The 6331-nt window shown below is 38.6% G+C and overlaps 1 long non-coding RNA gene across 1 annotated transcript in view; it reads right to left on the bottom strand.

Moving 5' to 3' along the window:
* Window positions 1-2302: 2302 nt before the first annotated feature.
* LOC147500865 (uncharacterized) overlaps window positions 2303-6331 on the bottom strand; it is a 28874-nt gene continuing 24845 nt past the window's right edge. Inside the window, exon 3 of the long non-coding RNA XR_015194779.1 lies at window positions 2303-2375. This is a non-coding gene — a long non-coding RNA (uncharacterized LOC147500865). The remainder of the gene's footprint in view (window positions 2376-6331) is intronic.

Here is a 6331-nt window from a genome sequence, read left to right as displayed (position 1 = left end):
AAATGATAGTTTATTATGTTGTTAAACTCATTTCAGAGCTGCTATATTAGGTTGTCAAGATGTTGGCGTTTGAATATGGTTGAAAACCCATGATGTACCTTAAACCGAACCGGCGGGATGGTATAGGAATTTCGGGCATTCTGAGAATTGAATGGTAGTGAATATAGAATTAAAACTCATGTTGGTCTCATTATATTGTTATAGCACTTAGTAGAAATATTTTTCATTGAAAAGTATGGGTATTATGATAGTAAGCATGTGTTAACACATTTTGTGGCAAATATCCATCTTATGAAAAATAATCTCCTTGTGTTTTCTCATACTAAATATGTCAATATCATTGGTAGCCAATTGTACTTGATGGATAATGTATGTGAGACATGACATTGCCTACATTAATGGCATCTTGGTGATAACCCATTGTGTCCTTATAAGGAACTTTGATGTATATTGTCGATTATCCAATACTTATAGCGAGCCATTGATTATGGGTGATATTTAGTAGATTTCTATCATTGTTAGAAGGGTAATATGTTATAAACCTGGATCGATTAATGTTTATGTGTTTACCTTTGGTGGAAATTGAGTGTCTTGGATATCATCCAAGCTAATGCCTTTAGAAAAGGCATGTGATGATCTTTGAGTGGGTTAGCAACCTCTTGGCAAATCTTCCCATTGGCTCTAAACTTGACCTCTGATGTGTATATGCTTTGCAAAATTTGTCTCATTGCAATAGCTAAGACATGTTATCTTATGTCTGATGGGAAAAGAATACATGTAAGTTGAGATATAACTTAATCAAGCGGTTTAGAGATTATGTTAGGTTGGACTTAGTTTGGCCACATGTCTAAGCTGCACCACTTCTTTTGGAGGCAAGTGGTTATCACGTCGAGGGGATGGGACTTTTGCTTAGAGATAGTGGGCTTAATAATCGACGGCAACCCCACCTATGTGATTGGAGATCCCATGAATTAGGTTCAAAGGGAAAAACAAGTCACCCTGGCTAAAGCTCGGTATCTGCTATTGTCTTTCTTTGAGGCGTCCTTTATGACTAGATAGCATTATTGTATACTTTGTATAACTTGAATAACAATGAGAAAAGGTCGAGTTATTTTACTCTTAATGGAATCCATAGTCCATTATTTTTATGAGATAGTGTATTCTAAGCCGCTATGTACACTTGATGGATATCCACCTACGTGAATGTAGAACCTGGTGGTTCTTATGAGTATTCGAGGCAAGTACTTTAGAGCATTCACATAACACAAAAACGTATAAGGGCCAAAAAGCCTTAACACCATGAAAGCAGGGCATATAATGAAAGAGCAATGTGGGTGCATGTCCTCTATTTTACTACAAGGAATGTTGGTTCAAAGATTTTTTAATCCACCACTTTCCGCGTATTATAAGACATGTTACCCTATGACCGGTTCAAGCCAGTAAAAACACGATTATCTTATGCATTGTTTTTCGATTCTCTCACGGCATTTCGTTAACCCATTTCTTTTTTGTAATATCCTATTCCAAAATAGTGGGGGACTATTAGTATTTTGAAATAGTGGGGATTGTTGGAATCTCTTGTGTATTTCTAAATACTAGTGTGTGTGTGTGCAAAGTGGAGGAGATGAACAAATGGTATTCTCGCCACTTTAGTGCATAGTAGATAGTCCCACATTGGTTATCCACCACATCGGGTAGGGTTGGGCCTGGGCTTGGGCTTCTTGTTGTGGGTAGTGGTTTGACCAATAGCTTTAAACTTGTTTTGCCTTTTCTTGGCGACAAGTTTGAGGTGTTCTATTAGGAGTTGGTCTCTCTTTCTCCTAACCTCTATAAATAGGAATTTTGTGAGTCCATAGAGAAAATAGACTTGATCGAAACTCAACTCGAGAAAAAGAAAACTCAAACCAGTCCTTTTTCTTCTTTCTTCTTTTCTTCCGGCCGAGGAGAGAGTTATATTGCTTTTCTAGAGGGTAGTCCGTTCTAGTGCAAAGTCAGGTCTTTGTTAACCATTGAATCCTGTGAGGAAGACACCACTTTGTTGCCTTTACGCACCATTGGAAGGGCGAAATCTTTCCTTAAGGACTGACCTAATCCAGCGCCTTGGTTATTCCGATTCATCACGTCCTTGTTTCTTCATTACTCTTTGTTCCTTACGATTTCTACTTTAGTTCTTTGTGTTCATACAACTATTCTATCAGACATTAGTAATTCCTTTATTTGCAACTATTCTCACATTGATCGGCTGCATACCTTGAACTAGTTCTAGAGGAAAATTAGCAGGAGTAAGCTGAGATGAGATGCAAAGGGAGTCACGCTTTGATCGACTATTTGGCTTGCCCTATCAGAATACCGCTCAATCTCGGTGTCCTTGAATTCTGAAATAACAATGCACAGGGAATATGAGAAAATGAACTTGAGATGGTATAGTTGTAAGAAACGGGAGCAGTAATTAATAGAACTTCCAAAATAGAATATCTTTATGTTGAAATTTTAATATTTTTTCAAGTTTAAAAATGTGTTAGCCTGATGCATACATTGTTTTTGAATTTCTTATCAGGCTGCTGGATGCATAACGAATATTTGGTATCTATTGAAGTTTTCTGTCGAATGTTGTTTTGCCTAGACTACATCAGATTGTTTTTGGTTTTCATTTTATAATTTTACTATGTTGGAGTTCAAAGTGCCACAAAGGATGCTCCTAAACATGTCAGACCAGCGTAGTAGAATAAAGAACTTCAAGAGCTCTACCAAGTAATCCTAGAACTCCGGCTAATTATACTGTTTTGAGTTTTTGACTCGGTCGTTTAGAACTGTATACGCTACTACAGTGCTTGATGAACAAATCATCAATTACTGCATTATTCTCCACTTCTGCTATTTGAAATCTTTGCCGCAGTTCATAAAGGATCTGCAAGATGAGACTCATTCTTAAGCCTGGCAAAATCCTGCAGATAAACTAGAGATGGTCAGATAAGGAGCAATTAGGCCATGAGCGCACGAGTCTTTTACAATCTACAGGGACTATATTCTTTTGATTTACAACCATCAATGACCATACCCAAAAAAACAACAGAGTTACAACCATCAATGGTGTATTATCCGTCAACATAAACTCTTGTATTTCAGGTGAGACTCCAAAACAGAAACTGTTTCTGTCAAATACATTCGTAGTATTATCTTCTGAAACATGTTTCATTCTAGGCATATATCCAGCCTCCATCATTTCCATTGTAAGCATGTCCAGTTCAGCATAAATACATAGCAATTGCGGGTGTGATGTATCACTCACTGAGAACACATGGACTTTCTTTTCGACCTCGATCCAGCAGTCTTTCTGATTCCCTTTTCTCTCATAGTTCTTCTTACCTGCCGTACTTCATTACACATACCAGCTTCTGCATAAATATTTGCCAGGGTCACATACGGAGCAGCACTACAAGGATCCATCTTAAATAGCTGGTTCGCAGCTTCCCTTCCAAGTTGTACTTCACCGTAAACCCTACACGAACCCAAAAAGGAAGACAGCATCACAACATTTGGCTCAAAGGGCATCTCATCCATCGTCTTCTTTGCCTTAGTGAGTTGGCCAGTTTTGTCATAAAGGTCAACCATGCATGCGTATTGGTCTAGTTCAGGAATCAGGTCATACTTGATTCCCATTTTGTCAAAGTATTCTGTTGCTCTATCCACGAGGCCAGCAACGTTACAAGCGGTTAACACAGCAGTTAAGCATATGTTATCGGGTCTCATGCCTTGTTCCTTGATTAATAGCTCAAATAGCTCCAACCCATCTTCTCCTCTTCCACCCTGAGCATACACTGTAATCATTGGCGTCCATAAAATGTTATTCCTGTGATCCAGTTGATCACAGATGAGGCGAGCCTCATCAATGCTGCCGCACTTGGAGTACATATCTATGAGAGAGCTGGCCACAAATACACTTGTCTCTTAACCTAGTTTTGTTACCAAAGAATGGATTTGGGTTCCCTGTGGACACAGTGCCAGAGCGGCACAAGCATTCAAAATGGTAGAGAAGGTAATCAAGGTATAATTCGTTGGACAGATATTCTGTTTTTGCATTTCCAGAAAAAGTGTCAAGGCCTGCTCACCGCACTGGTTTTGGGAATATGCAGCAATCATGGAATTGAGAAGAATAACATCCCTGTGAAGAGTGTCTTGATATAAGGATATAGCGAGGTTGATCTTACCGCATTTGGAGTAAGAATCAATGAGAGAAGTGACGACATAATTGTTAGTGACAGCCGAGTTTGATTACATGTGCATGGAGGGATGCAGCCAATTGGGAGTTGGGTCTAATATGAGTGGCCAACATGTGTTTAAACAAAGAAAAAGCTTGTATAGCATGGCCATTTTGAGCGAAGGCAGCTATGATGGAGGTCCAGGAGACGTGATCGTGTTGCTCCATGGTGTCGAAAACAGATTTGGCATCGAGGATGAGGCTAGATTTGGCATACATATTAACAAGGGCGGTGTTGATGAAGATGTTGTGTTGATACCAGCCAGTTTGAAGAATCCGAGCGTGAATTTGCAAACCGAAGCAGAGGTGAAGAATTTGGGTGCAAGGATTGAGAAGGGTGCAGAGAGTGAACTTAGTGGGCTTTATCCCACGGGCATTTAATTGTATGAATTTTCTAGAGCACTTATACCCTTTCATTTGTCTTCGTGCCAGAAGTTTCGGTGGATCGAAGCGCCCAACACGTTGAACTCGCCATAGAATCGGTAAGATTAATGAACTCGCCATAGTCTATAGTTTTGCATTCAATTTGATTTTTTTGTTTTCAGACACGCTATAACACCCCGTGTTTTTATTTAATATTTTCCCAGTACAATAAATAATAAGAATAATAATAATAATAGACAAAAATAAAATAAAATAAAAAAAGAAAAGAAAAGGATAAAGATTATAAAGAGATAGGGTCAAGTGGATAAACCTCATTCCCTATTTTTCGGGGTGGTTTTAAAACAAACAAAAAAAAGAGTTTAACCATGGAGTTGATTGGACACACAGAGAAGAAGAAAAAAAGGGGAGTTTTTCACATAAAGGAGAAGGGAGAATTCTTGCTGGAAATCTATAGCTATAGATAGCTGCCAGAGCGTATAACGGCAAGCCGTATCTTCTCCGTTCACGTGACACTTCTATTTTCTTTCGCAAGTTTCACCTCTAATGTAAGATTTTGTAGCTCCCGTTCAACATCTCGAATTTTAGAATAGTTCTCTTGAATATATGGTGCTAAAATATTATTCGTACTTGTCCTCATTGTTGAGTATTATTAGTAATTGTAAACATCTTATTCGGTCTTGTCAAGGTTCACAATTTGGTACCTTGGATTAATTTAAGGCACTCTAGCACCCTCTCTTTTGTCCAAGTTATTAGATGAAACAAGACACAGCCTGGTCAAAGTTCATAATTTCATAATTTGATATTCTCCTAATACAAAAAAAACGTCACTGTTTCAGTAACCTCAGAAGGTTTGAATTCAAAGTGCTCAGCACCACAAGCTCCATTATTTGTAGAGTCCTAACTTCAAAGACGAAGCTGGCGGGTTCGCCTGCAAATCTAGAGATGGAGGCACTACAGTCTCCTCCATTTTAACTGCTAATGATAAACAAGCTACAGCCAATAATTGTACTACCCAAGCTCTACCACTAGGGAGTTCAGTTTGACAGAAATCAATCTAAGTAACTAATTGATAAGTGGGCTGTTGAGGGAGATGAAGGAGACTAGGATATAGTGCTCCAGGGGTTAAGTTGTGTTTAAGTTGGGTTGAAATACTTATGGGGCTTGGGCCGGTTTTAAGTTTTTGTGGGCTAGGTCATTTTTATTTTAAGTGGACCGGATTCTATTAATTTAGATGGGATTTGGGTTAGAGTTTGTTTTGGGCCAAATCTGTGCCTGGTTTGGGATTGAGTTTTCACCTAGTTAGGGTCAGATTCAAACACCCGCCAAAACATGAAAAAGTGAGTTTTCAGTGTCTTCTTTCCAACCCAATCGGCCTCGTTGCATTCCAAGGTCTGTGGAGATAGATATAAGGTATAGAAGTTTGGTTGACAGAAAATAGTGCGTCAGAAATCAGTTTCTACGCACTGTGTTCAAGTCCAGTTTTAAAATAGTTAGGGTGAGAGTTAGAATTTTTATAAAACATAAAAGAGTAAGATCTAGAAGTATTCTTTCTATTCCAATTGGCCTCATCGCATTTGAAGGCCTGTGGAATTAATTATGGTGTTTGGAAGTTTGATCGCGCGAAAAAACAAGGTCAGAAATCAGTTTCTTCGCACTGTGTTCGAGCCTAGTTTTGACACATTTAGAATG

This window comes from Coptis chinensis, chromosome 5 (assembly GCF_015680905.1).
Source record: "Coptis chinensis isolate HL-2020 chromosome 5, ASM1568090v1, whole genome shotgun sequence".
Classification (NCBI taxonomy): domain Eukaryota; kingdom Viridiplantae; phylum Streptophyta; class Magnoliopsida; order Ranunculales; family Ranunculaceae; genus Coptis; species Coptis chinensis.
This window is presented reverse-complemented; position numbering and strand designations above follow the sequence as displayed.